This window comes from Aquarana catesbeiana, linkage group LG10 (genome assembly GCF_042186555.1).
Source record: "Aquarana catesbeiana isolate 2022-GZ linkage group LG10, ASM4218655v1, whole genome shotgun sequence".
Lineage (NCBI taxonomy): Eukaryota > Metazoa > Chordata > Amphibia > Anura > Ranidae > Aquarana > Aquarana catesbeiana.
In genome coordinates this window covers 207,284,937-207,307,158 of record NC_133333.1, presented here as the reverse complement: position 1 = coordinate 207,307,158, position 22,222 = coordinate 207,284,937, and the positions used below count along the sequence as shown (strand labels likewise).

Below are 22,222 nucleotides of genomic sequence, written 5' to 3'. Positions count from 1 at the left end.
GAAATGACTTCTTTTCTACAGACTTTCTACTGTAATAAAGACTAAGGCACGCTTTACTTTTAGAACCTGGGTCTAGGATTTCTAGTGATTAAACACATCATTTTACCTTAATCTCACCATTTCATCAACAGCATAAGACTCCTTCAGCCAATGGACTCCAGACACCGACTAATTACTTGCCACGGAGAGCAGAATAAGTAAAAAAAACAGTTTTTTACCGTGGCCACTTGTCTACTCAACGTGAGTTTCGTGTCTCTCTGGCCGGGAGCCCACTGGACTGCATCCGAGTCAAAAGGCACCATTTTAATAAATCAGGTTAGAGAGTTTCCAATCAAGACATTCAGATGAGATAGTAGATCCAGATCTTTGTAATTAGGTGACTCTAGCTTACTACATATATAACATTTCTCATAACCTGATGTTTTGTGCATATGCATATTAGAACTTCATCAGCAACATTTTATCATGGAATGTGGTTGACCCTTCTCCTATCTAATTTTCACCCAATGATTCTTTTTTTGACCTGTTACGTGTGTCATGTATAGGTTGTGCTCCACATATGCCTTTTATGGCACTCAAGACCTCAGGGTGGTATATACAGTTAGTTATGATCCATGTGGGTAGGAACACAATCAGAGTGATCAAGAATAGGAGGCACAAGGCCTTCCCAGAAGTCTTTGGTGAAACAAGTGACGTCATGTTTTTCAGAGTCTTGACCCCCTGCTTCACTCACTATTCGAGGATTTTCACTGCTTACTTCACCTCCTTTGTCTTTAATCTTCCTCTTAGGTGTTTGGTTCACCTTCTTCACACGACTGGCATGAATCCAGGCCTGTTGCCCCTCTACCAGATCAGTAACTGCGATCACTGTGGTTGGGGGGTCCAAAGGGATACTCCTGCTTCTTGATGCGTTTCAATTGCTGGACCACCACGGTGTCACCCACCTGGAAAGGGTGTGTAGGTTCCTGTGAAGAAGAAGGAGAGGTGCAAGCAAAATTTCTTCCAATTTTATCCAAAGTTTCAATAAGTTTTCTTACATAATCTTCCTGAATGAGATCAAGGTCCCCTCTTTCTAACATAAGTGGCTGTCTGGCCCATGGGGTGGGGAATGTCCTACCCATTAGGACTTTAAAAGGAGAGTATCCTGTTTTCTTAGAGGGTGTCATTCTTACCCATTCTTAGCCAGAACTGCTGGGAGGACTTTCTTCCAATTGGTATACGTACCTCCAGTGGCCTTCCTTATCTTATCCTTAATGGTTCTGTTCATCCTTTCCACTATACCTGAACTTTGAGGGTGATAAGGTATCTGAAACTTCCAGTAAATTTTGAGCATTTTTACTAGATCTTGGCAGACATGGCCACAAATGCAGGGCCATTGTCTGAGTTGATCTGAAGCGGGCATCCCCATCTGGGAATGATTTCTTGTGTGAGAATTCTTCCTTTGTTGCTACAAACACTTCTATCCATCTTGAGAACATGTCAACTATTACAAGTAGGTATTCTTGTCTCTTGTACCTAACTTAGGCATGTGTGTGAAATCAATTTGTAAATGAGTGAATGGTGTGGATGGATATATTAGGTGTTCATGTTTCGCCTTGTGAGGGTTCCTGGGATTATTCCGAATGCATGTGATGCATCTGGAAACATATGCCTTAACAAGAGAGGGAAGACCTGGAATGAAAAAATCCTTGTCTAATAATTCACAATGAATTATTTTAGCAGTCCCTCATACTGTACAGTAGATATTGTAGAAATGTAAATGGGATTGTCCAGGTATTAAAATGGTTGTAAAGGCAGAAGTTTTTTTTTCTTACTGTGTTCTAACCTTCTGCATGCAACTTCCTCTACAGGCACCCCCAGCCGGTTTTGATCAATCGATGTGCATGAGAGCCGAGGCTCTCTCGGCTCTCTCACTCCTCATTGGCTCAGATACAGCAGCAGGAGTCATTGGCTCCCTCTGCTGTCAATCAGAGCCAGTGACGAGGGAGCAGGGGGCAGGGCCAAGCCCTGTTCTGTATGTCTTATAGCTAAGGAGCGAGCATGCACAAGTGCCCTCATAGCAAGCGGCTTGCTATGGGGGCACTCGGCGGGGGGTAGGAGCCAGGAGCACTGGCAGCGAACCCAAGAACAGGAGCGGGGTTGCTCTGTGCATTACCAATGCAGAGAGTAGGTAACTGCATACCACCCAAGTTTTGAACTTCAGAATGAGGGACAATTGAGGGAGCAAGTGAGCTGCAGCATGCGTAACAGCAAAATGTGGGCATAGCCAAAGTCTTAATGGTGGGAGGGGCTTAAGGGGTGTGGTTAAACAAAACTCAGCTCTCTCACCAATGTCCCCAGCTCTCTCACCAATGCCCCCTTCCCAGCTCTCTCACAAATGCCCCCCAGCTCTCTCCCCAATGCCCTCAACCTGGCTTTCTCAGCAATGACCCCCCCAGCTCCCTGAGCAATGCCCCCCAGTTCTCTCACCAATGCTCCCCCTCCTCTCTTACTAATGCCCCCCCAGCTCTCTCACCAATGCCCCTCCTCCTCTTATTAATGCCCCCCAGCTCTCTGACCAATGCCCCCCAACTCTCTCACCAATTCCCCCCTCTTCTCTTTCTAATGCCCCCCAGCTCTCTCACTAATTCCCCCTCCTCTCTTACTAATGCCCCTCCCAGCTCTCTCACCAATTCCCCCCTCCTCTCTTGCTAATGTCCCTCCCAGCTCTCTCACAAATTCCCCCCTCCTCCCCTACTAGTGCCCCCCAGCTCTCTCACCAACTCCCCCCTCTTCTCTTACTAATGCCCCCCCAGCTCTCTCACCAATTCCCCCCTCCTCTCTTGCTAATGTCCTTCCCAGCTCTCTCACCAATTCCCCCTTCTCTCTTACTAATGCCCTCCCCCCAGCTCTCTCAGGAATTCCCCCCTCCTCTCTTACTAGTGTCCCCCCTCAGCTCCCCCACCAATGTAGATTGATGTGTATCCCTGTGCTTTTTTAAGTACAGTGCCGCTGACAGCTCCGAGTGTCAGAACTGTAGCATGGAGCCGAGGACGAGTTTCACAGCACTTCACCGGCTCCATGCTACAGTCCTGACAGACGGTAAAGGAAGACACCTCTGGCATCTCCAATGTGAGGGCAGCAATGTGGGCAGTTGTGGACCCAGGGCACCTACCAGCAAATGTGGGCCATGTCCCCCCTGGGTGCCTGGAACAAACACACAGAAGTAGGTGGAGTGCTTCTGTGTGACAAGTTCAGTTCTTCTTACCTTTCACGAGCCAATGACAGGCAGGATCTGGGCTGTTGAGAGGGGGGATCCGGGGCCGCTGGCAGATGGGATGGGGCCCCTGGGAGCCGGTGATCGGGGATGTCTGCAGATGAGATCTGGGCTGCTGAAAACCGGCATTAGGACAGCTGAGAGGCAGGATCGGGGCCATGTTTATTATTTGAATAAAAAACAAACAAAAACAAAGCTTTGCAATTACTGCATGTGGATGCAGGAGTCTCCCCCACTGCACTATTGTATTCTGACAGCGGGAAATCCCCCCCCCCCCCCCCCCCGGCAGAATACACTGATCAGAGCTGCAGTCATTTGGTTTGCTGATCTCATGCTGGGTTTCCAGCAGGATCATTCAACAGAAACTGCTCTAAATGGCTCCCGTTAAACAGAGAGGGCTACAAAATGGTTGAAATTCAATACATAAATACCCAGCTTTATACACTAACACATCTGAGCAGTTGGATAGTGGTCCCTTAATCAGGTCAAAATGAGATCATACAAAAAAATAAACCAAATAAAGAGCACAAGACAGGGCTTGCCATATGCAACATAGAGGTCAAACTAAGAAGCAGCGCTAAATTTCCAAAAGGTGAAACAAAACACTATACGGAACAGCTGCTGGAGCGATAAAGTGTTCTGGCAGTTCTCCGTTCCTATGTGAATGTGTGTGGCCACTGGCCAGTGGTGGCCAGTGGTGGCCAGTGGCGGCCGGTGACCCCCCCCCCGAAGTTTAAAAAAAATGAAGACTAACATTTTTAACATATTAAAGTTAAAAAATGTTAGTCATTTTAAATTAAAAATAAATCACTCTATGTGTGTGCAGGGTGCCAGACTAATGGGTGTCTATTATGTCTATTATGCCCGTCATTTTTTGACAAGCGTGTGATTAGAGTCTGATGCTCTAATTGGCTTGTTTTAAGTAGTCCTTGGGGCACAGAACCCTCCCACTTTTGATTTTAGCGAATCAGTATTCACCATCATGCCACTTCGGTTTCAGGTTTCTCGTCTCGGGCAATCAGAAGGCTGAAGATTTGGAACCCGGAAAGAAGACCGGGTTAACACGGAAGCTGCGGAGGGGAGTCGTATCAGGGGAAACGTGACCATGGTGAGTGCAGACCTGGAGGGGTTTGTGTGCTCCCCCAAATTTTTTTAAAACCAGCCCCCACTGTGTGCGGCCCTGTTCCTAACAGTCCACAGACCAGTACCGGGTTGGGGACTTCTGGGTCAAAGTGACAGAGAGATGAACTCATCACTATGCAGTATCTCCTTTCACTGTTCAGTCACAGGCTAGTGGAGGGTCTAGGATGACCTGGGCTCATAGGAATTAAATCAAATGATGCTGGCCTCTAGAGGCAGAAAATTACTGCGGGGAAAAGTTTCTTGAATAAAAGTGAATATTGCCGCAAAAGTAGGTTTTGCTCTTTTATCTTTTAGTAGATTTTTCATTTTTTATCTTGTTATTTTTTATCTTGTTATGATGTTCTGCTTTGGGTGACAAATATTATGAAGCTTTATGAGAGTTTGCTTGAGGTTATCCTAGTCATGTGTTTTATTTGCTGCACATGGCCTAAAATAAATCACCAGTGTAAACCTTACTAACACCATGTTAATTTAGAGAAATTGAAAGGTTTACTGTATGTAATGTTTGTTTTTCCCATCTCACACTAACTCCTCTTCAATAGTTTATAACTTTTCATCATGAGACTCTCAGCTGGAGTTTACATGTAAATTAGGAACCACATTCTGCTTGTAGCACTCCAACTCACATGGCTGGGATTTTGAAGCTGGTTTCTACGTGACACAGAATTACTGAACCCTTTATCTTGTTTCTTCTATATTTCAAGTGATATTCCAGTAAAATATTCCAGTAAAAAATGTGACAAAATATATATATATTTATTTAGGTACCACCTGTCCCAGATTCACCCGGATTCACCCCGGATTGCCTGCCTGAGACGCAGACATATTATTCAGACCCGCCGGTGGCTCACTGTGCCTGTGCCTAAGCTGTGCCACCATGGTAGGGTTGCCAACTTTCCTTCAAGCGAAACCCAAACATTTTAGTGGCACCACAGCGAATTTTTTGTGTAGTATACACTATACATATATTTTGTCACTAAATAATATTTCTAGTCATAAGGTTTGAACCCTTTCATTGCCAGAGCCATTTTTGCGTTTTTTGCACATGTTTAAAATTGGTGGTAGTTGCAATTTTTTATGTCACGTGATATTACCACAAAATTTCAGTAAAAAAACACACTAACGTGAATCTTAGGGCGAACGAATGCAATAATTTACCCACATTTTTGGTAAAATATAAAAGACGAGGTTGCGCCAAGTAAATAGACACCCAACAAACCAACCAAACCTTACATTTTTTTTGCGCCCATGAAATGACGTCAAACTTCAGCACTCCAAAGCCCTCTATAGGTATCAGTTTAGTGTTACAGAGAAGGTCTTGTGTTCGAATTATTGCTCTTGTTCCAGCGTGCATGGGTGATATATAACATGTGTATCGTAATCAACGTTTTCACGCGTAGGAGCCCCGAAAACATTTACATTCGTGCGTGTGTATATGTGGGGGTGGGGGGGCTCAAAAAAATTTGGGGGAGGGGATTTTATGTGCTTGGGTGTAACTTAAATTAAACAAAAAGTCCCCTATGTGATATTTTTTAGGTGACAGGTTCTCTTTATTGAGATATGCAGGGTCTAAAAGACCCTGCATGTCTCTCTTGTGTTCCACTGAATGTTTTGCAATGCAGATCGCATTGCAAAACATCCTTCCCCAGCAACGCGAGCCGAGGACATTGAGAACTTTACCTGGAAGTGACAACAGAAGCATCGCTTTCCGGGTCACAAGAAGAAGGGGAGGAGAACGGATGTGTGTCCGCTCTTCTCCTTCCTCTCTACCCACTGCCACCCGGCATGGACATCCCGAGCCCGCCGATGGGCAAGCGGAGCCCGGTAAGCATGGTGGGGCACAGCGGCGGGGGGAGCGCCGGGACTAGGGGGGTGTAAGAGCGATCGGGTGGCTGCAGAAAATGGATTGTGTGCAATACCCCCCGTTGTTAGGTCTGTACGACGTACGGACCAGGCGGCGAATGGGTTAATGAAAAGTTTCACCCTTACATTAGAGTCCACAGAGCTTCCCTTTACATCTGAATCCACAGAATTCCCCTTTACATCTGAACTCGCAGAATTTCCCCTTTACATCTGAATCCACAGAATTCCCCTTTACATCTGAACTCACAGAGTTCCCCTTTACATTTGAATTTTCAGAGTGCCCCTTTACCTCTGAACTCTGGAACTGGGGACTCTGATTTAAGGAGGAACACTAAGAACTCTAATGTAAGAAGAGAACTCTGATGTAAGGGGGGACTCTTATGTAAAGGGGAACACTGTAGACTCTGGTGTAAAGGGGAACTCTGATATTAGGGGGTCTCTGGTAACCAGAGCCTCCACCTACATCATAGTTCCCATCATTCCCCCTTCAATCAGGGTTTTAAGATTGCCCCCCTACATGAGAGTCCAGAGAGCCCCGGCATATCAAAGTCCGCAGAGCCCTCCTTACATCAGAGTCCGCAGAGCCCCTCTTACATCACAGTCCCCCTTACATCAGAGTCCGCATAGCCCTCCCTAAATCAGAGTCTGCAGGTCCCTCCTTACATCACAGTCCCCCTTACATCAGAGTCCGCAGAGCTCTCCTTACATCAGAGTCCTCAGAACCTCCCTTACATCACAGTCCCCCTTATATCAAAGTCCGCAGAGCCCTCCTTACATCACAGTCCCCCTTACATCAGAGTCCGCAAAGCCCTCCTTACATCACAGTCACCCTTACATCAGAGTCTGTAAAGCCCTTCTTACATCACAGTCCCCCTTACATCAGAGTCCGCAGAGCCCCCAATTACATCATAGTCTGCAGAGCCACCCCCTTACATCAGAGTCCGACAAGCCCCCCTTACATAAGAGTCTGCAAAGCCCCCCTTCCTTCAGAGTCAGCAGAGCCCTTCCTTCCTTCAGAGTCATCAGAGACCCCCCCTTGCATCAGAGTCTGCAGAATTTCACTGTAAGGGGGAGCTCTGTGGACTCTAAGTAAAGGGGAATTCTGATGGAAGGAGTGTTCTGGGAACTCTGATTTAAGTGGGTGCTCTGATGTAAGGGGATCTCTGCTCACCAAACCCGCTTTACATCAAAGTCTGCAAAGCCCCCCTAAATCTGAGGTCCCCTTACATTATTGTACTGATTCAGAGGCAGGAGAGATAAGGGAGAAGGTGAATGGATAGATGTGAGCTCACTCACCCCAAGTAGGAAGGATACTCATGCAATCTGCATATCCTACACGTTTATTCTCCATGCTGTTCCCGGGTGATGGGCTTCCCCGCCCACTCATTACCGGCTTCCCCACCCACACTCCAATCTGATTGGAGTATGGGTGGGGCCACGAGCACATACAGAAGGACAGAGGCGGGAGTAGGAGTAGATCTAGCTCTCTCTCTCCTCTCCGTGTGAGGCGGGGGGCCGAGCGGGCTGTCAGTGCTGGCTCTGTCTGGCCAGTGTAAGTGAGAGTGTAAAAGACACTCGCCGCTTACAACTGCAGCCAGTCAGCCCGCTGTCGATCCGCAGACCGGGCTTTTGGGCCCCCCCCACAGTGGCGGAACTTCAGGGCCCGGTCACATGTGTGACTGCTGCGACCCTAGTAGTTCCACCACTGCTTTTGACGTCGCTTCCGCCCAGCAATTGTATGGAGACGGGTGGGGGCCATCTTCCCCTCACTTGTCTCCATACCTGACAGGAGACAGGACGCAATTGCCTCCGCCGCTGCCGACGGCTCCGGATCCGAGAGTAAGTGACCGCACACCTCGGATCCCCTGGCTGACGAGGACGTCAGACTGGAAAGCCGAAGAACGGCTTACACGTGCATAAGGCAGTGCTGCAGGAAGAAAAGCAGAGTGGCAGAGCTGTAGTAAGTAGGAAGACAACAGCTGTGAGCAGCGGGAATGTGGCGAACGCTTACCCCGGACTCCTGGAGTGTGGCTGGAGAACTGCTTTGAGGTAAAAGACATCTGATCTTCCTATTAGTTGCCAGTTTTTTCATGCGGAGGAAGTGGTGGCTCTGTCCCGGGTGAGTCTGGTTGTTTCTGCCTGAATAACGGGCACAACGCCCTGAGGAAAGCGTGGCTGTAACAGGTGATACTGGAACAAGCAGCACACAGAATATAAGCATACTTTGTAATATACAGGGATTACAGGGACTACAGTAGTATCAGAACGGGAGCTGAAACATATTACGGACTGCTATGTAACTGGAAGGACTTCATGTTGTATTAATCCCCCTGCACAATTTATCCTACCAACCTGTATCTTTTCACTTATGCTTTACTTTGAAGAGGTGGTAAAGGAGGGTAAATTGGGTTTCCTCAGTGGGGGTTTTGAATTGTATGACGGGTGGGACTGTGTATAACAGACGGATTTTAAGCCAGCTTTAACGAGTAAGAGGGCAGTGGATAATACACATTGGCTGACAACCCTTCTCCCCCCTCATAATAACCATCAGATGATTAGCGGATGCATGGGTGGCTGCGATTAACAGTGAACTGGGTTGTAGAAATCCCACTAGTTAGGAAATAGGGGGAAATGAGGGGTAGAGCTGGGCGAGGGGCTTCAGGTAATCCACCTAGAGTAAGCGCCAGCCCAGGGACCATAAAAAAATATATGACCCAAAAAGGTGTTAAAGAAAGCCCGGGGACATCATCAGGAACTAAAAACAAAGTAACTGAGAGCTCACAGAAGAACGGATCAAAGAAACAATTGGTAGTCTCAGACAACGCAGCAGGAGGAAGTGCGACGCCACTAGATGAATCCATAATGGATACTCGACAAAAAAAGCAGCTACCAACTAAGGATGAAATGGCGGAAATGTTTGCGAAATTGGAAGCGTCAATAAAAGGCAAAATCGCAACATTGCACGAAGGTATGAATCATCTACTGCAAAGGGTGGAGGTCACAGAAGATAGCTTAGCTATACAGGGAGAGGAGATCAAAAGGCTTAAAGCACAGATGGCCGAGATGCAAAGGGACCAAAGAAATATATTGTATAAAATTGAGGACCAAGAAAATCGAAGTCGAAGAAAAAATCTGAGGATTAGAGGTCTACCGGAGATAAGAGGGGAAGATGACGAATTACAAGAAAAATGAATAGTATTTTTGGTCATATGGTAAACAAAACAGGATCAGACAAAAAAATTAAGTTTGAAAGAATCCACGGGGTGAGGAAGCCCACTGAAATTTCAGGAGAAGTCCCAAGAGATGTCATTGCCAGATTTCATAATTTTCAGGACAAAGAACAGATTAGGATATACTTGAAAACTAACCAACCTGTTAAATACGGAGAGTCCACCCTCCAAATCTTTCCTGATCTGGCAGTAGAGACCCTAGCTAGGAGAAGAACATTAAAACCCCTTCTAGAACAGTTGAAGACGCACAATATTCAATATTCATGGCATGTCTAACGGGAAGCAAAGAGGGAAAATCGGCAACCTTAAGGTTCCCAGAAGATACGCCTAAATTTTGTAAACATTTCGAGCTACCAATAATAGAAATCCCAGGATGGTGGAAAAAAACGGGCAACCGGAGAAAACGCAGAAGAAATGCAGACGTGGCAACCAGTTAACCAATCCAGACGACGATAAATTGAAATATTAAGTTGTGAAAATTTGTAATTGAAGAAATTAGATCACTGTATGCTGTTTAGCGGCTAGGGGCGGTATGTGGGTGGGGCGGGGGCTGGCGGGGGGGGACGGGGGGACTCGGGCTGTGGCGGACACCCCCCCTAAAATTACAATGGGGGGGTGAACGAGCTTCGCTGAGTGTCTACATCCGAGTCCAACCTCGAAGGGGTTAACCGTGTAGCCAGGTGGTGGGAGGAGGGCTGCGGTTTCTTTTTCCTATTTGGGGCTAGAGGAATGCTAGCCCACCCTGGGCGAGTGGGACAGGGGGGGAGGGTAGGGGAGGTTGGGGGGGTTTGGGTCAGGGTGAGGTTTTGGGAGGGTGAGGTGAGGTGGGGGTATGGGGGGGAGGTGCACCAGAATAAGAACAGGAAGAGTTCCCGAGCTAACGGCTCCTGCCCACTACTTGATTAAGCAATCTGAGAGTAAGTAAGGATGTCTAGTTTAAATATTATATCTTATAATGTAAGGGGCTTGCGCTCCCCCATAAAACGAGCCAATATATTAAGTGAGTTGAAATTCCTGAAAGCAGAGGTGGTTATGCTCCAGGAGACACATCTATGTATTAAGAATTGCCAAAAAATTTACTCTAGAGATTTCCCAGTATGGTTTTACGGAGACTCCCCGATCAAGGGAGCAAAAGGTGTAACCATTGGGTTTGCCAGAGGGGTAAAGTTTGAGCTGGAGGAGAGAAGGACCGACTCGGAAGGACGATATATCTTCCTGAGAGGTAAAATAAATCGAGCAGCCTGCTCTCTGGCAAACATCTATGGTCCAAACAAGAACACAACCAAATATGTAATGGGGGTTTTGGAAAAGTTCAAGGAATTTAAGAAGGGGGGCCATAATAGCTGGGGATTTTAACCTGTGTTTGGACCCAGTGAAAGGCAGTACGTCCCGGGCACGGGGGTCGGGCGGAGTTTTGGTGAATAAGTTAAAAAAGAAGCTGCACCAGCTCGTGGATGTTTGGAGGATACAGCATAATAGTCTTAGAGACTATACTTTCCACTCCCACGTGCACGGGACATATTCACAAATTGATTTTTTTCTGGTTGAACATAGATTACTGGAGGCGATATCTGATTCAGATATAGGTAGTATTACTTTCTCAGACCATGCCCTGGTGAGTCTCCAATGGAAAATAGGAACACCTCAATCACAGAGTACGGGTTGGAGACTGAATGAGGAGCTCCTCCAAGACAAAGAGGTCGTAAAGAGGATTAAAGAAGAACTAGACCTGTACTTTAAAATAAACTTGCCGGGGAGACATCTGAGGCCACAATATGGAAGGCTCACAAAGCTTACATCAGGGGCATACTAATGATGGTGGGATCAGAAAAAAAAGAGAGAAGGGCTAATTAGATGAATGCCCTGTTAAAAATTATCCACGAGTTGGAGCAACAACGCAAGACATCGGGAGATGGGGAGGTTCTGGCTAGACTATACAGGAGAAGGGAAGAGTTGAGGGAATTAACTGAGCAGGAAACGCGCAAGACCTTTAACCTAGTGAAAAAAGACAGATACATGAATGGTAATAAACCGGGGAAATCACTAGCAAGGGCCCTAAAAAAAAAAGAAGAACACAAACTTTATTGAGAAAATTAGGACAAAGCCTGGGGAGATTAAGCATAGAACATGTGATATTGCGAAAATCTTCCAAGACTTTTATGGGGGACTGTATGCTATTAATATAAAAAACGAACAAGAGAGCCAAGAAAGCAAAAGAGAGAAAACTAAAAATTTTCTAAGGGAGGCGAGGCTCTCCAAGATAACCGAGAGTGATAAAAACATATTAGAGGTCCCCATCACAGAGCAAGAGATTAAAAAAGCCCTCCAGGAAACTCCAACCGGTAAAAGCCCTGGGCCTGATGGGCTGACTGCCCTATATTATAAAAAATTTCAGGACCTATTGACCCCCAGGATGTGTTCGTACATGAATGGCATTGGGGAGAAATGGGAGATGAGGAAAGAAGCACTTGAGGCCAGTATTGCCATAATTTGGAAAGAAGGAAAAGATAATACACTATGCTCGAGTTACAGGCCCATATCACTCTTAAACGCCGATACGAAGTTATTTGCTAAAATCCTAGCTGATAGGATGAAACAGATAATTAATGAGATTATACACCCTGACCAGGTGGGTTTTGTCCCAGGCAGAGAGGGGAGGGATAATGCCATCAAAACATTACTGGTTGCCCAGAGGCTCCAAGATAGTGGAGCCCCAGGCCTACTCCTGTCAATTGACGCTGAAAAAGCCTTTGACAGGGTAGACTGGGGCTTCATATGGGACACTTTATATGGGACACTTTAGAAGAGATCAGTTTGGGTTATAGAATGCTCAGTTGGATAAAAGCTTCATATACTCATCCCACAGCACGAGTGAAGATAAATGGAACTCTCTGAACCATTTAAAATGTATAATGGCACAAGACAGGGGTGCCCCCTCTCCCCACTGCTGTTTGTGATTGCTTTGGAGCCCCTCCTGGCGAAGATAAGGCTATGCCCAGATATCAGGGGGGCAAAAATAGGTGAAGATCAGCATAGACTAGCCGCCTTTGCGGACGATGTACTGTTTTATATCACTCGTCCGACGACTTCCCTGCTGAACCTGTTAGCAGTCCTAAAAGAATATGGCAGACTGTCTAACTTTCGGGTTAATCAGGCCAAGTCAGAAACGTTAGATATTATAAAAGGCAACGCGACGGACGTGGCATACAATCGTCCTTCCCATTTAAATGGGGGTTGAAAGAGCTTAAATACCTAGGTATTAAAATAACTACCACTAAAGAGTCACTATTCCAAGCGAATTTTATACCACTTCTCAATGAAATTATGAATGACTTAGTAATATTTCACGGACCCAACTCTCATGGGGCAGAAGATATAACCTATTTAAAATGACAATCATGCCAAAAATGCAGATGCTCCGAATCCCAATTCCTCAGATATATTTTAATAAGTTACGCACTATGTTTATAAGGTTCATTTGGAGACCGAGAAAATCTAGATTAAATTTATCATAATTAACAAAGGATAAGAGGAAGGGGGGGTGGGGGGCACCTGATATTAGAAAATATTATGTGGCGATAGCTTTAGCATGTTTAATAGACTGGGTAAAAAATAATAAAGAAAAACAATGGGTGAAAATAGAGAATAAAATGAGTGAAGTAGACTTAGGGAAGATGGTATGGATCCCACCACTGTATAGAAAATTGAGCACTGAAATAATGGACATTACAAAACATACATTTAATATTTGGGACAATTTACACAAAAAGGAGCACTGGGAGTATAATTCACCATTAATTCCTTTAAAAAACACAGATTATTTTACACCGGGGAAAGAAGATTTGTTTGGGAGGTGGATTTTGAAGGAGGACCTGCAATTAAAAGATGTCATGGAACAGGGCAAGATGTGCACATTTCAAGAACTAAAGGCTAAAAATGAATGGTTGGTAATAGATTCCTGGCGGTACGGTCAGTAGAAACATTTTGTCGACTCACTCCCGCAGCCAATTAGGTCGATGGAGAATTTACTCCCCTTGGAGAAATTATGTGTTGATAAAAAGGGAGGGGGGGTATCTCTAAGATCTACAGAGCCCTTAACGAACTGGGTGGTGTGGAGAGACTGAGTTTTATTGAGAAGTGGGAGAAGGAGCTGGATATCAAGATTAGTGGACAGGAGGTGGGGTTGATTCTGAAAAGGGTGAATGCTACCTCAGTAAGTTGTAAGCTCTCAGAGATGAATTATAGGATCCTTGCTAGGATGTATATTACCCCAGATAGAGTACATAGAATCCAGGAGGAAAAGCCGCAGTTCTGTTGGAGAGGCTGTGGAGAAATTGGGACAATGGCGCACATATGGTGGCAATGCCCGGTAATTGCAGAATTCTGGGGGGAGATTAAGCTAATTATTGGTGAGATCTTAAGGATAGATACCCCCGGGGATCCTTGGGCGTGTTTACATCACGGCAGTAAAATCCCTACGAAGGTATATTTGAGGTCGTTGCTATCTCACTTCTTAAATGCGGCCAAAAGTCTTATTCCTAGATACTGGCAAGACAAAAGGAGACCTACGGTGAGGGAGTGGTTCGGCAAGATCAATGAAATTTATCGTCTGGATTACCTGAGATACAGTGAAGGGACGGAGATGGACATATTCGAGGAGATATGGAAGGACCGGGTAAATTTCAGGTACTCACTTCGAGCGGCCAAGAAGTGGGGAACATAGGTAGCTGCCCTTACTACAAATAGTCTAGCTAGATGAGCTACATCAATAGGTGTACATGTGAAACATAGGCTTCGGATTAGACTGGAGAATTGGTAGTGGCAGGAGGAGCTGGGAAGGAAATTGATATACGAGGGTGAAAGCGGGGGGGATAGGGGGGGAAGGGGGAGGGATGGCCTTGGTTGGCCTAGGTGGGTTACTCGGGTAAAAGTTTTTTTTTTTTTGTAAGGGGGCTGCCTTGTCTTCTTTTTGATACTTGCATAATTAGGAGTAAATGGCTAATAAATTCCGTGAAAAAAGCCACAATGATGTGAATATCTACTGGGACAAGATTGAACTGTTAAGTTGAAAACATAGCCCCTGAAAATACTTCGCTGAAGTGGCAAAAAAGAAAGAAAAAAAAAAAGCAACAACTTCACTCACAGTATCCCACTGTAGATCCTCAATATCAGCTCACAGCTTTCTGCTGGACTCTTCAGCTCAACTCACAGCTACCTGCTGTATTCTTTGGACTCTCAGCTACCTGCTGGATCTCTCAGTCTTCACCCACAGCTACCCGCTGGGTTTCTTGGACTCTCAACTACCCGCTGGATACCTCAAGCTTCACCCACAGCTACCCGCTGGGTTCCTTGAACTCTCAGCTACCTGCTGGATCCCTCAGGCTTGTCTCACAGCTACCTATTGTACTTATCTTCAAGCTTTACTTACAGCTACCCACTGTACTCCTTCAAGCTTTACTCACAGCTATCCGCTGTATTCCTGAATGAATCTCCACTGAAGCTTTCCCACTTACTTCACCTGAGGGCTGAGCCTCTACATTAGTGGTTAGGCCTTAGGCTTCAGACCTACACCTCTGCTGCTGCTCCACATGCACCCACTGAGGCCACAGACTGGGTGGAAAACAACCCAGATCACCTGACTCTTTCCAAATAAATAGATTAGGTACGGGTAGGAGAAATGTCAAGATGTAAGAGACAAAACTACTACAAGGTATAAAAATGTATACATTTTATTCAATGAGTAAATACAAGGGAGTATAAACAACAAACATCTAAAAACATATGAATGGGACAAATGAATATAAAGAATATAACAGCTGCTACATGTTGAGACACAAAATTCTAGACATAAAGTTGAATGTAAGTAGTGGTCGCAACAAATCCCAACATGTTTCGGAACAAAGGCCAAAAGGGCTAGATTGATAATACGTTAATTTCCTTCCTCAGGGGTTAAATGGAAGCATGCTGATATAATTCTATTGGAGAGAGACATATATATAAGCGTATGAGTAAATAAATTAACTAGTAGGCAGATATAAATTGGTGCAATAATTGGTTTCAACATGGCAGAGAAAAGCAAGCATTTGCAATACATAACATTCACAGGTCATGTGTTCCTTTTAAGTGCACAGCCCCGTTGAAATAGATGGTACCTCACGCCTCAAAAAATGCTAAGTTGCATAGCAAGATTCAGTGGGGAGAATAGGAGGCAGCAGACCAATATTCCCCATGATAGGTCTTTAAGGGATCCCAAACAGCATGTATTATGAGAGTATGTGAATGGCTGGAACGGGTATCTTCCCTGCAGGGGAGCGGCAAATCAGGGCACACAGGGATAGCCAAAAGCGGAATGCCTGCCGGAGGGAAAGTAGATGGAAGAGGGGTGTAAATAAGCTGGAAAGGAAAGAAAATGTATGTATAAAAGGCGGAAATCAATCTGCCAGATTGGACCTCAAACAGTAGAGATGCATAAGAAGTAGGCGAAATAGTATGCGAGGGAGACCTGCAGTTTTTCATAGATTCAGTATTGAGCGGAGAATGCAAGCAAAGAAGGGATAGTAGTAGTGACCCCCCTGCAGCGTGCAAATATGCTGCATAACCCCAATAGTGCATTGATCTAGCATTACATTCATCAAATAGGAAAGGCAATATAGAGGGTAAAGAGGTATAAGCAGAGGGACAGAAAGCTGACTCATGAAAATGCATCTTGTACCTTAGACAACCAATAATATTCAAATGACAGAGGTAGAAAGAATGTCCTGGCTGTGCAGCAAGAGATTTGCTGCCACATGCCAGGTATATATGGGGGATAGGGTGGGGGTTGCTAAACTGATTATCTCACCAATGTTGCGCACCTACATTGAAGGGCTGACAGGTGAACTGAGCGAGCCCCAACTAGGTGGCGCGCCCGGACATTTGCATCCTAATTGCCGAGCAGTTACGATCTGAGATAGGCGGTCCCTCAGCCGAAGCGGCGCCCGGCGTCACCGTATAATGTACACGGTGAAGTCAGGCGTCGATAGGGCCGCCGTCACACAAAGAGGGCGGCAACTACTGGCAAGATGGCCGAAAGCTAGTGCACATGTACAGGACAACTTAATGCCCTGACAATTGCACAAAGTGTTGCGGCCCAAGGGGGATGACTCAGAATAAAGTTCTGGAGGCCCCCATGTGTCTGGGTGCTCCGATGAGGCACAACCCAGCGGGGTATGCCCGCTTTGAGTATTCCAGCCAAAAATTATGTGTTTAAGATGGCCGTAGACAGAATTTAAATATCAGCGACGAAGCAAAAGAATGAGGCATGAGGTCATCATCTTTACATCTCAGTATGAGGGTGCTGAAAAAACAAAAATAAAAGAAAAACAGGAACACAAAAATATTTCTCCAATTTTTCCTGGATTGGGGGTTTGGGCCACAGCACCTTCTGAATACAAAAGGACTGTGATGATCTCTTCCTGAAATTTTAGGAAGGATCCACTTCTTCCTGGTGCTTTGTAAAGTACAAAAGCATTGTACAAAGCCAATTGAAATAAATATACAGACACTTTCTTGTACCAGCGTCTGGCTTTCATCTGGTCTTTGAAGTCCACCCCTCCCATGTTAAGGTTGTAGTTGTGGACACAGAGGGGCTTCCCAACAACACCAGACACCGTTGTAATTTGGACTGCCTTAATTACAAAGTTACATAGTAGGTGAGGTTGAAAAAGTCCTTGTAAATATTCCTAAGTCGGGTATTTACAAGTCGTTGGGGGAATCCCCAGCGATTAGGTTGCAGGTTGCCACATGAGCCAATTTCAAATTCAAAAAGGTGTCTAAAAAGTGACAAGCTTGTAGAAAAATTTTCCACGAACAAGTGGTACCCTTTAAGCAACAAGGGAGACACCAAGTCCCAAACTATCTTGCCACTGTTCCCCATGTAGTCTGGCATCCAGGGGGCGCCATGTGACTATCTTTTCTCTCGTAAATCAAAAAGTTACATATATACCCTGCTGCTCTCTCACAGTGCTTATACATTTTGACCCCAGATCTGACACGCTTGCTGGGGAGAAACGTCACCAAGTGATACTGCAGTGCTGGTATGTAAAAGACCAGGATGTACTAGGCCACTGGTGCTCGCTAGTTGACCAAAAGGTAGAGCGGCACTAGTATTGGCACTCTGCTGCATGTGAGAATCATCATGCGATTGTAGCACCTCAGCAATCTGGACACGGGGTCGGGTACGTCTGACCTTAGCAGGGACCGGGAACCCATCCCACTGGCTTTCAATCATAACCCTTGACCAAGAACTGTCAGTGACATCTCAGTCAGTGTGCTAGGAGAACAGTGTAAGTTCTTTAGCCAGTACTTGGGGATGGAGAAGACTACTTCTCAAAGCATATCCCAGATATTACCTCTGCTTCTTCAGGAAAAAGGTGGTGATAAATAATGTATTTTTTTTTGTAAGGGGGACCCCAAGGATATTTCCATGTTGCAGGACGCCACAAGGCGTTCAGCCCAAACCACATACTGACACATGACAGTTCAAGACCACTAATCCATATCCCCCTGGAGATTTCACCTTTAACCCCTTCCCACCTGGAGTATTCCCACACATAGACATATGTTTAAAACGTGGTCCAGACAGAAGCTCCTGAAGCCCAACTGTTCACCTGGGTTCTCTTTCACCGTCATGTGGGGGGCTGCTTTTCCTCCATCACCACCCACTCCAAAGCAACCCAGGCTTGCACCAGTAAAGCACACAGAATTTTCTCCTCACCCCAGGCATTGGCTGTACTCTTTTAGGTCATCACACAGAATCTCTTGATTGCAAAAAAATCCTATATTCTTTAGCACTGCCCCCTTGGGGACTGCTTAGATGTACCTGCTCATCTGCACCCTCATGACCCTGGGAATACTCCAACCCACCTGACACTCTGGGTTCAGACATCTTTGCACCACCTTAGAGTAATAAATCAAACCAATCAATGAGTTTGTAGTCCAATAACATTTACTGGATAACTCAAGGAAGGTTTTGTTGCACAAAGGAGGTAATCGATCAACTGAACTTGGATAACAATCCTAGTTCAGAAGAAGAATTCCTCTGCAGTAATACAAGTTAAGACAATATGAAGGTAACAGTATACTTATATATAGGTATGTACAATGTAGTACCACTTGAGCGTGACCTGAGAAGGATAATCAAGAGTTAAGCATTAATTCTGGCAAAACTTCTAAAGGGGAAACCCAGCCCGGCCTATTTGACTTCTAATCCTGATGAGAGATCAATTGAACAAGAACAGTAAGAGGGCCCTTTTTTTAGTAATGACAGCAATGTCCCCGTTGCAGGCCTGATGGTCTTTGCTAGCAGTCGGAGCTCTTTAACTGTATCCAATAGGGGGCAGCAACAAGGTAATGATACTTCTTGGAAAAGGGTTGATGCGACAAGTGTATATGTACAGTGTTCAAATAGCGATGCAGTAAAGTGTTTCCCCAGGGTAAAGCTGTCTGTGCAGAGTGTTCCAGTGAAGCAACAAAGAAAGGTTTGTAAAGGTGGGCAATTGCCCTCTCACTAATGACCAGGTCAATTCAATGCCTTCCGAACAGCGATTCCTGAAGGAGCGTCCTTGTAACGGTCACACTCGCGACGATCATCCGATGAACAGCACGAAGCGTGGGATGTTGGACTGTCAGGGTAATGCTGGATAGATGCCTTATGATCAGCAAGCAGGGACGGGTCCTTCTTGACCAGTTTGGAATGTCTTACACTGCGTGGTAGGCCGCAACCTCACCCTCTTGGAACGGAGAGGTCCGTCACACGCCAGGCCCAGGAGGAAGAGAGCGTGGCACGCGTCTCTGGTCTCTTTTTTGGACTCTGCAAAAGTAAATCCTGTCTGAGAAGAAGCTGCCAGAATGGTTTGACTGCCATTTGCAAAATGGTGTAAAACCAAGCTTTCTTTGGCCAGAATGGAGTAATCAGAATTACCGACACTCTTTCCTTTTGTATTTTTCTCAATACTAACTGAATTAGCTGGAATGGGGGGAAAGGCATACCCCAGGTGAATATTCCAAGAGTGTGCCAAGGCATATATCACCTGAGAACGATTGTCTCTGTGAAGGGAACAGAAATGAGGAAGCTGCGTGTTTTCCTTTGATGCAAACAGGTCCACCTGTGGATGACCCCAGGTCTTGGTGATCAATGCAAAAATCTCTGGATTCAAGCTCCAGTCTGCCTCCTGAATTTGCTGCCTGCTCAAAAAATCTGCCACTTCGTTTAGTGCACCTTTGAGACAGACTGCAGACAAGGACAACAAATGGTTTTCCGCCCACTCCAGAATCTGTTGGCAGCAACTGAAGTGCCTCCCTGTTTGTTCAGGTAAGCTATGGTAGTGGCGTTGTCTGATAGAATTTTTACATGGAACCCCAGGAGGTTTGGAGAGAAGGCAGCCAATGCTAAGGCGACTGCCTTTAGCTCCCTTCAATTTGAGGACATCACTGACTCAGTTCAGGACCATACTCCCTGTGCCAAATTCTTATGCAGGTGGGCCTCCTATCTGCACATGCTGGTGTCTGTCGTCACAATTAGGCCAAAGTAGGCCTTTTGACAAAATTGACTGATTCCTTCACCACCACAGTGTTCGTTTGACCCTGGTGGGGATCTTTACCCTTGTGTCTAGAGTTTCCGGCCTGTGGTTCCATACCTTTAGAAGGCCTGAAATGTAGCCTTGTCCATTGGATGGCTGGCATAGTCGAGGTTAAAGTTCCTAGGGCTGACATAACCCTTTGACCGACATCTCTTGATTTGTCTGTAGCATAGCTACTACATTTTGGACTTTGATGTTTTTCTCTTTTCCGGAAGAAAAATTATTTGCTCTACTGAGCTTATTTGAAACCCCAGAAATTGTACTTGCTGAGCCAGATTAAAGATTGATTTTTGAACGTTCACGATCCAACCCAAGGATTCCAAATGACTGGGGGCTCGCCCAGGTCTTCTTGCGATTTCTCCCTGGAAGTGGCATAGAAGAGGAGGTCGTCCAGATACGGGATTACTGCAATGCTCTGAAGGCAGGGAGGGGTGAGCCATGACTTTTGTAAAGACTTGCGGTGCAGATGAAAGGCCGAAAGGAATGGCCTTGAATTGCAGATGCAGCACTTCCTTCCCCATATTGACCTCCATCCTCAGGAATTTTTGAGACAGTGGGGCTATAGGAATATGCAGGTAAACATGTCTTAAGTCGATCGATGCCATGAAGCATTCCTTGGTCAATAGATTCTTGCCTGTAGAAATGGAGTCCATACGAAACCTTTTTGTTCAATGGCTTCAAGTTGAGGATCAAATGAAAACGTCCGGATGGCTTTTTTTATCAGAAATATATGGGAATAGAATCCCTGATAACGTTCCCCTGGAGATACCGGAGTCACAACACCCTGTTGCATCAGATCCTTTAGCAGGTTTTTCATAGCTAGGGCCTTGTTGTACCCCTTGGTAGGTTTGTTACAAAGTATATTTCTGGAGGAATATCCAAAAACTCTATTTTGTATCCCTGGGACAGCATGCTCAGAATATACTGGTTTTCTGTCACGCTCGCCCAATGAGGGAGGAAATTTTAACATTTTGAAGCCTTCCTCCCACTGGCAATGAAGAGTCAGTGCGTTTTGCTGGTTGACGCAGGAGGATGGAAAAGGACAGTCCCTTTGCCTTTTCCCTTCTGCAATGACCAATTTCTTCTTTTCTCCTAGGGTTTGCTACTTTGTTCCTGAGCCCTTTAAGGTCGAAAAAGCAGTTTAACTGGCTGCTTTTTCTTTTTGACAGGGAATTACTTCTTTTTATCTGCTGTCCTATCTAGAACTGAATCTAAATCAGGACCGAATAATATATACCCCTGAACGGAACACCACAAAGTTTGCTTTTTTATGCCGCATCCCCTGGCCAGGTCTTCAACCACAGCACCGAGTTAGTTAGGGCTGCAGTTCTTGCTTTCATCCTTATAGAGTCTGCAGATGCATCTGAAATATAAGCTATAGCCACTGAAAAGGTCGTGAAGGGATCAAGAATTTCTTGCTTGGGTGAATCTGCTATAATATGGGCCTTAAGCTGGTTTACCCAATATTCCATATTTCTAGAGACTTAAAGGTTAAGGTTAAGTCGAGGTTAAAGTTCCTAGGGCTGACATAACCCTTCAGACCGACATCTCCTGATTTGTCTGTAGCATAGCTACTAAATTTTGGACTTTGATGTTTTTCTCTTCAAATTCATTTTCTCTACTGAGCTTATTTGATACCCCAGAAATTGTACTTGCTGAGCCGGAATGAAGATTGATTTTTGAACATTCACGATCCAACCCAAGGATTCCAAATGACTGCGGGCCTTGCCCAGGTCTTCTTGCAATTTCTCCCTGGAAGGGGCATAGAAGAGGAGGTCGTCCAGATACGGGATTACTGCAATCCTCTGAAGGCGGAGAGGGGCGAGCCATCACTTTTGTAAAAACTTGCGGGGCAAATGAATGGCCAAAAGGAATGGCCTTGAATTGCAGATGCAGCACTTCCTTCCCAACATTGACCACCATCCTCAGGAATTTTTGAGACAGAGGGGCTATAGGAATATGCAGGTAAGCATCTCTTAAGTCGATCAATGCCATGTAGCATTCCTTGGTCAATAGATTCTTGACCATAAAGATCGAGTCCATACAAAACCTTTGTTCAATGGCTTCAAGTTGAGGATCAAATGAAAACTTCCGGATGGCTTTTATAACCA

The 22,222-nt window shown here is 45.5% G+C and overlaps 1 long non-coding RNA gene across 1 annotated transcript in view; it reads right to left on the bottom strand.

Annotated features, from left to right (window-relative positions):
* Nucleotides 1-535: 535 nt before the first annotated feature.
* LOC141110125 (uncharacterized) overlaps nt 536-22,222 on the bottom strand; it is a 42,177-nt gene continuing 20,490 nt past the window's right edge. Inside the window, exon 3 of the long non-coding RNA XR_012236243.1 lies at nt 536-965. This is a non-coding gene — a long non-coding RNA (uncharacterized lncRNA). The remainder of the gene's footprint in view (nt 966-22,222) is intronic.